Consider the following 9181-nt stretch of genomic DNA (forward strand, 5'->3'; position numbering starts at 1 on the left):
ACACTATTTGGTCTAATATCTGACCATTTTTTTGAAAAAAAGAATTTGGACCAAAATTTGACAAAAACGACATACTATACTATGTCGTCCAAAATCAGAAATTTCATAGAATTTTTTTTTTAGCCCCAAATTGTGACAAAACGTCCTACTATACTATGTCGTCGACCTCAATGTCATACTACACTATTTGGTCCAAAATCTGACCATTTTTTTGAAAAAAAGAATTTGGTCCAAAATTTGACAAAAACAACATACTATACTATGTCGTCCAAAATCAGAAATTTTATAGAATTTTTTTTTTAGCCCCAATATGTTTCAAAACGTCCTACTGTCGACCTCAATGTCATACTACACTATTTGGTCTAATATCTAACCATTTTTTTGAAAAAAAGAATTTGGACCAAAATTTGACAAAAACGACATACTATACTATGTCGTCCAAAATCAGAAATTTTTTTGTAATTTTTTTTTTAGCCCCAAATTGTGACAAAACGTCCTACTATACTATGTTGTCGACCTCAATGTCATACTACACTATTTGGTCTAATATCTTACCATTTTTTTGAAAAAAAGAATTTGGACCAAAATTTGACAAAAACGACATACTATACTATGTCGTCCAAAATCAGAAATTTTCTAGAATTTTTTTTTTAGCCCCAAATTGTGACAAAACGTCCTACTCTACTATGTTGTCGACCTCAATGTCATACTACACTATTTGGTCTAAAATCTGACAATTTTTTTGAAAAAAAGAATTTGGACCAAAATTTGACAAAAACGACATACTATACTATGTCGTCCAAAATCTGAAATCTTATTGAAATTTTTTTTTTTGCCCCAAAATGTGACAAAACGTCCTACTATACTATGTCGTCGACCTCAATGTCATACTACACTATTTGGTCCAAAATCTGACCGTTTTTTTGAAAAAAAGAATTTGGTCCAAAATTTGACAAAAACGACATACTATACTATGTCGTCCAAAATCTGAAATTTTATTGAAATTTTTTTTTTTGCCCCAAAATGTGACAAAACGTCCTACTATACTATGTCGTCGACCTCAATGTCATACTACACTATTTGGTCTAATATCTGACCGTTTTTTTGAAAAAAAGAATTTGGTCCAAAATTTGACAAAAACGACATACTATACTATGTCGTCCAAAATCAGAAATTTTATAGAATTTTTTTTTTAGCCCCAAATTGTGACAAAACGTCCTACTATACTATGTTGTCGACCTCAATGTCATACTACACTATTTGGTCCAAAATCTGACCATTTTTTTGAAAAAAAGAATTTGGTCCAAAATTTGACAAAAACGACATACTATACTATGTCGTCCAAAATCAGAATTTTCATAGAATTTTTTTTTTAGCCCCAAATTTTGACAAAACGTCCTACTATACTATGTTGTCGACCTCAATGTCATACTACACTATTTGGTCCAAAATCTGACCATTTTTTTGAAAAAAAGAATTTGGTCCAAAATTTGACAAAAACGACATACTATACTATGTCGTCCTAAATCAGAAATTTTCTAGAATTTTTCTTTTAGCCCCAAATTGTGACAAAACGTCCTACTATACTATGTTGTCGACCTCAATGTCATACTACACTATTTGGTCTAAAATCGGACAATTTTTTTGAAAAAAAGAATTTGGACCAAAATTTGACAAAAACGACATACTATACTATGTCGTCCAAAATCTGAAATCTTATTGAAATTTTTTTTTTTGCCCCAAAATGTGACAAAACGTCCTACTATACTATGTCGTCGACCTCAATGTCATACTACACTATTTGGTCCAAAATCTGACCGTTTTTTTGAAAAAAAGAATTTGGTCCAAAATTTGACAAAAACGACATACTATCCTATGTCGTCCAAAATCTGAAATTTTATTGAAATTTTTTTTTTTGCCCCAAAATGTGACAAAACGTCCTACTATACTATGTCGTCGACCTCAATGTCATACTACACTATTTGGTCTAATATCTGACCGTTTTTTTGAAAAAAAGTATTTGGTCCAAAATTTGACAAAAACGACATACTATACTATGTCGTCCAAAATCAGAAATTTTATAGAATTTTTTTTTTAGCCCCAAATTGTGACAAAACGTCCTACTATACTATGTTGTCGACCTCAATGTCATACTACACTATTTGGTCCAAAATCTGACCATTTTTTTGAAAAAAAGAATTTGGTCCAAAATTTGACAAAAACGACATACTATACTATGTCGTCCTAAATCAGAAATTTTCTAGAATTTTTTTTTTAGCCCCAAATTGTGACAAAACGTCCTACTATACTATGTTGTCGACCTCAATGTCATACTACACTATTTGGTCTAAAATCTGACCATTTTTTTGAAAAAAAGAATTTGGTCCAAAATTTGACAAAAACGACATACTATATACTATGTCGTCCAAAATCAGAAATTTTATAGAATTTTTTTTTTAGCCCCAAATTGTGACAAAACGTCCTACTATACTATGTTGTCGACCTCAATGTCATACTACACTATTTGGTCTAATATCTGACCATTTTTTTGAAAAAAAGAATTTGGACCAAAATTTGACAAAAACGACATACTATACTATGTCCTCCAAAATCAGAAATTTTTTTGTAATTTTTTTTTTAGCCCCAAATTGTGACAAAACGTCCTACTATACTATGTCGTCGACATCAATGTCATACTACACTATTTGGTCCAAAATCTGACCATTTTTTTGAAAAAAAGAATTTGGTCCAAAATTTGACAAAAACAACATACTATACTATGTCGTCCAAAATCTGAAATTTTATAGAATTTTTTTTTTAGCTCCAATATGTTTCAAAACGTCCTACTATACTATGTCGTCGACCTCAATGTCATACTACACTATTTGGTCTAAAATCTGACAATTTTTTTGAAAAAAACATTTTCGTCCAAAATTTGACAAAAACGACATACTATACTATGTCGTCCAAAATGGGAATTTTTTTTTAATTTTTTTTTTTAGCCCAAAATGTGACAAAACGTCCTACTATACTATGTTGTCGACCTCAATGTCATACTACACTATTTGGTCTAATATCTGACCATTTTTTTGAAAAAAAGAATTTGGTCCAAAATTTGACAAAAACGACATACTATACTATGTCGTCCTAAATCAGAAATTTTCTAGAATTTTTTTTTTAGCCCCAAATTGTGACAAAACGTCCTACTATACTATGTTTTGTCGACCTCAATGTCATACTACACTATTTGGTCTAAAATCTGACAATTTTTTTGAAAAAAAGAATTTGGACCAAAATTTGACAAAAACGACATACTATACTATGTCGTCCAAAATCTGAAATCTTATTGAAATTTTTTTTTTTGCCCCAAAATGTGACAAAACGTCCTACTATACTATGTCGTCGACCTCAATGTCATACTACACTATTTGGTCCAAAATCTGACCGTTTTTTTGAAAAAAAGAATTTGGTCCAAAATTTGACAAAAACGACATACTATACTATGTCGTCCAAAATCTGAAATTTTATTGAAATTTTTTTTTTTGCCCCAAAATGTGACAAAACGTCCTACTATACTATGTCGTCGACCTCAATGTCATACTACACTATTTGGTCTAATATCTGACCGTTTTTTTGAAAAAAAGAATTTGGTCCAAAATTTGACAAAAACGACATACTATACTATGTCGTCCAAAATCAGAAATTTTATAGAATTTTTTTTTTAGCCCCAAATTGTGACAAAACGTCCTACTATACTATGTTGTCGACCTCAATGTCATACTACACTATTTGGTCCAAAATCTGACCATTTTTTTGAAAAAAAGAATTTGGTCCAAAATTTGACAAAAACGACATACTATACTATGTCGTCCAAAATCAGAATTTTCATAGAATTTTTTTTTTAGCCCCAAATTGTGACAAAACGTCCTACTATACTATGTTGTCGACCTCAATGTCATACTACACTATTTGGTCCAAAATCTGACCATTTTTTTGAAAAAAAGAATTTGGTCCAAAATTTGACAAAAACGACATACTATACTATGTCGTCCTAAATCAGAAATTTTCTAGAATTTTTTTTTTAGCCCCAAATTGTGACAAAACGTCCTACTATACTATGTTGTCGACCTCAATGTCATACTACACTATTTGGTCCAAAATCTGACAATTTTTTTGAAAAAAAGAATTTGGTCCAAAATTTGACAAAAACAACATACTATACTATGTCGTCCAAAATCTGAAATTTTATAGAATTTTTTTTTTAGCTCCAATATGTTTCAAAACGTCCTACTATACTATGTCGTCGACCTCAATGTCATACTACACTATTTGGTCTAAAATCTGACAATTTTTTTGAAAAAAACATTTTCGTCCAAAATTTGACAAAAACGACATACTATACTATGTCGTCCAAAATGGGAATTTTTTTGTAATTTTTTTTTTTTAGCCCAAAATGTGACAAAACGTCCTACTATACTATGTTGTCGACCTCAATGTCATACTACACTATTTGGTCTAATATCTGACCATTTTTTTGAAAAAAAGAATTTGGACCAAAATTTGACAAAAACGACATACTATACTATGTCGTCCAAAATCAGAAATGTTTTTGTAATTTTTTTTTTAGCCCCAAATTGTGACAAAACGTCCTACTATACTATGTTGTCGACCTCAATGTCATACTACACTATTTGGTCTAATATCTAACCATTTTTTTGAAAAAAAGAATTTGGACCAAAATTTGACAAAAACGACATACTATACTATGTCGTCCAAAATCAGAAATTTTCTAGAATTTTTTTTTTAGCCCCAAATTGTGACAAAACGTCCTACTATACTATGTTGTCGACCTCAATGTCATCCTACACTATTTGGTCTAAAATCTGACCATTTTTTTGAAAAAAAGAATTTGGACCAAAATTTGACAAAAACGACATACTATACTATGTCGTCCAAAATCTGAAATCTTATTGAAATTTTTTTTTTTGCCCCAAAATGTGACAAAACGTCCTACTATACTATGTCGTCGACCTCAATGTCATACTACACTATTTGGTCCAAAATCTGACCGTTTTTTTGAAAAAAAGAATTTGGTCCAAAATTTGACAAAAACGACATACTATACTATGTCGTCCAAAATCAGAAATTTTATAGAATTTTTTTTTTAGCCCCAAATTGTGACAAAACGTCCTACTATACTATGTTGTCGACCTCAATGTCATACTACACTATTTGGTCCAAAATCTGACCATTTTTTTGAAAAAAAGAATTTGGTCCAAAATTTGACAAAAACGACATACTATACTATGTCGTCCAAAATCAGAATTTTCATAGAATTTTTTTTTTAGCCCCAAATTGTGACAAAACGTCCTACTATACTATGTTGTCGACCTCAATGTCATACTCCACTATTTGGTCCAAAATCTGACCATTTTTTTGAAAAAAAGAATTTGGTCCAAAATTTGACAAAAACGACATACTATACTATGTCGTCCTAAATCAGAAATTTTCTAGAATTTTTTTTTTAGCCCCAAATTGTGACAAAACGTCCTACTATACTATGTTGTCGACCTCAATGTCATACTACACTATTTGGTCTAAAATCTGACAATTTTTTTGAAAAAAAGAATTTGGACCAAAATTTGACAAAAACGACATACTATACTATGTCGTCCAAAATCTGAAATCTTATTGAAATTTTTTTTTTTGCCCCAAAATGTGACAAAACGTCCTACTATACTATGTCGTCGACCTCAATGTCATACTACACTATTTGGTCCAAAATCTGACCGTTTTTTTGAAAAAAAGAATTTGGTCAAAAATTTGACAAAAACGACATACTATACTATGTCGTCCAAAATCAGAAATTTTTTTGTAATTTGTTTTTTAGCCCCAAATTGTGACAAAACGTCCTACTATACTATGTTGTCGACCTCAATGTCATACTACACTATTTGGTCTAATATCTAACCATTTTTTTGAAAAAAAGAATTTGGACCAAAATTTGACAAAAACGACATACTATACTATGTCGTCCAAAATCAGAAATTTTCTAGAATTTTTTTTTTAGCCCCAAATTGTGACAAAACGTCCTACTATACTATGTTGTCGACCTCAATGTCATACTACACTATTTGGTCTAAAATCTGACAATTTTTTTGAAAAAAAGAATTTGGACCAAAATTTGACAAAAACGACATACTATACTATGTCGTCCAAAATCTGAAATCTTATTGAAATTTTTTTTTTTGCCCCTAAATGTGACAAAACGTCCTACTATACTATGTCGTCGACCTCAATGTCATACTACACTATTTGGTCCAAAATCTGACCGTTTTTTTGAAAAAAAGAATTTGGTCCAAAATTTGACAAAAACGACATACTATACTATGTCGTCCAAAATCAGAAATTTTATAGAATTTTTTTTTTAGCCCCAAATTGTGACAAAACGTCCTACTATACTATGTTGTCGACCTCAATGTCATACTACACTATTTGGTCCAAAATCTGACCATTTTTTTGAAAAAAAGAATTTGGTCCAAAATTTGACAAAAACGACATACTATACTATGTCGTCCAAAATCAGAATTTTCATAGAATTTTTTTTTTAGCCCCAAATTGTGACAAAACGTCCTACTATACTATGTTGTCGACCTCAATGTCATACTACACTATTTGGTCTAATATCTGACCATTTTTTTGAAAAAAAGAATTTGGACCAAAATTTGACAAAAACGACATACTATACTATGTCGTCCAAAATCAGAAATGTTTTTGTAATTTTTTTTTTAGCCCCAAATTGTGACAAAACGTCCTACTATACTATGTTGTCGACCTCAATGTCATACTACACTATTTGGTCTAATATCTAACCATTTTTTTGAAAAAAAGAATTTGGACCAAAATTTGACAAAAACGACATACTATACTATGTCGTCCAAAATCAGAAATTTTCTAGAATTTTTTTTTTAGCCCCAAATTGTGACAAAACGTCCTACTATACTATGTTGTCGACCTCAATGTCATCCTACACTATTTGGTCTAAAATCTGACCATTTTTTTGAAAAAAAGAATTTGGACCAAAATTTGACAAAAACGACATACTATACTATGTCGTCCAAAATCTGAAATCTTATTGAAATTTTTTTTTTTGCCCCAAAATGTGACAAAACGTCCTACTATACTATGTCGTCGACCTCAATGTCATACTACACTATTTGGTCCAAAATCTGACCGTTTTTTTGAAAAAAAGAATTTGGTCCAAAATTTGACAAAAACGACATACTATACTATGTCGTCCAAAATCAGAAATTTTATAGAATTTTTTTTTTAGCCCCAAATTGTGACAAAACGTCCTACTATACTATGTTGTCGACCTCAATGTCATACTACACTATTTGGTCCAAAATCTGACCATTTTTTTGAAAAAAAGAATTTGGTCCAAAATTTGACAAAAACGACATACTATACTATGTCGTCCAAAATCAGAATTTTCATAGAATTTTTTTTTTAGCCCCAAATTGTGACAAAACGTCCTACTATACTATGTTGTCGACCTCAATGTCATACTCCACTATTTGGTCCAAAATCTGACCGTTTTTTTGAAAAAAAGAATTTGGTCAAAAATTTGACAAAAACGACATACTATACTATGTCGTCCAAAATCAGAAATTTTTTTGTAATTTGTTTTTTAGCCCCAAATTGTGACAAAACGTCCTACTATACTATGTTGTCGACCTCAATGTCATACTACACTATTTGGTCTAATATCTAACCATTTTTTTGAAAAAAAGAATTTGGACCAAAATTTGACAAAAACGACATACTATACTATGTCGTCCAAAATCAGAAATTTTCTAGAATTTTTTTTTTAGCCCCAAATTGTGACAAAACGTCCTACTATACTATGTTGTCGACCTCAATGTCATACTACACTATTTGGTCTAAAATCTGACAATTTTTTTGAAAAAAAGAATTTGGACCAAAATTTGACAAAAACGACATACTATACTATGTCGTCCAAAATCTGAAATCTTATTGAAATTTTTTTTTTTGCCCCTAAATGTGACAAAACGTCCTACTATACTATGTCGTCGACCTCAATGTCATACTACACTATTTGGTCCAAAATCTGACCGTTTTTTTGAAAAAAAGAATTTGGTCCAAAATTTGACAAAAACGACATACTATACTATGTCGTCCAAAATCAGAAATTTTATAGAATTTTTTTTTTAGCCCCAAATTGTGACAAAACGTCCTACTATACTATGTTGTCGACCTCAATGTCATACTACACTATTTGGTCCAAAATCTGACCATTTTTTTGAAAAAAAGAATTTGGTCCAAAATTTGACAAAAACGACATACTATACTATGTCGTCCAAAATCAGAATTTTCATAGAATTTTTTTTTTAGCCCCAAATTGTGACAAAACGTCCTACTATACTATGTTGTCGACCTCAATGTCATACTACACTATTTGGTCCAAAATCTGACCATTTTTTTGAAAAAAAGAATTTGGTCCAAAATTTGACAAAAACGTCATACTATACTATGTCGTCCTAAATCAGAAATTTTCTAGAATTTTTTTTTTAGCCCCAAATTGTGACAAAACGTCCTACTATACTATGTTGTCGACCTCAATGTCATACTACACTATTTGGTCTAAAATCTGACCATTTTTTTCAAAAAAAGAATTTGGTCCAAAATTTGACAAAAACGACATACTATACTATGTCGTCCAAAATCATAAATTTTATAGAATTTTTTTTTTAGCCCGAATGTGTGACAAAACGTCCTGCTATACTATGTCCTCGACCTCAATGTCATACTACACTATTTGGTCCAAAATCTGACCATTTTTTTGAAAAAAAGAATTTGGTCCAAAATTTGACAAAAACGACATACTATACTATGTCGTCCAAAATCAGAAATTTTATAGAATTTTTTTTTTAGCCCCAATATGTTTCAAAACGTCCTACTATACTATATCGTCGACCTCAATGTCATACTACACTATTTGGTCTAAAATCTGACAATTTTTTTGAAAAAAACATTTTGGTCCAAAATTTGACAAAAACGACATACTATACTATGTCGTCCAAAATGGGTATTTTTTTTGTAATTTTTTTTTTTAGCCCAAAATGTGACAAAACGTCCTACTATACTATGTTGTCGACCT

The sequence above is a fragment of the Microchirus variegatus genome (genome assembly GCF_963457635.1).
Source record: "Microchirus variegatus genome assembly, chromosome: 17".
Taxonomy (NCBI): Eukaryota; Metazoa; Chordata; class Actinopteri; order Pleuronectiformes; family Soleidae; genus Microchirus; species Microchirus variegatus.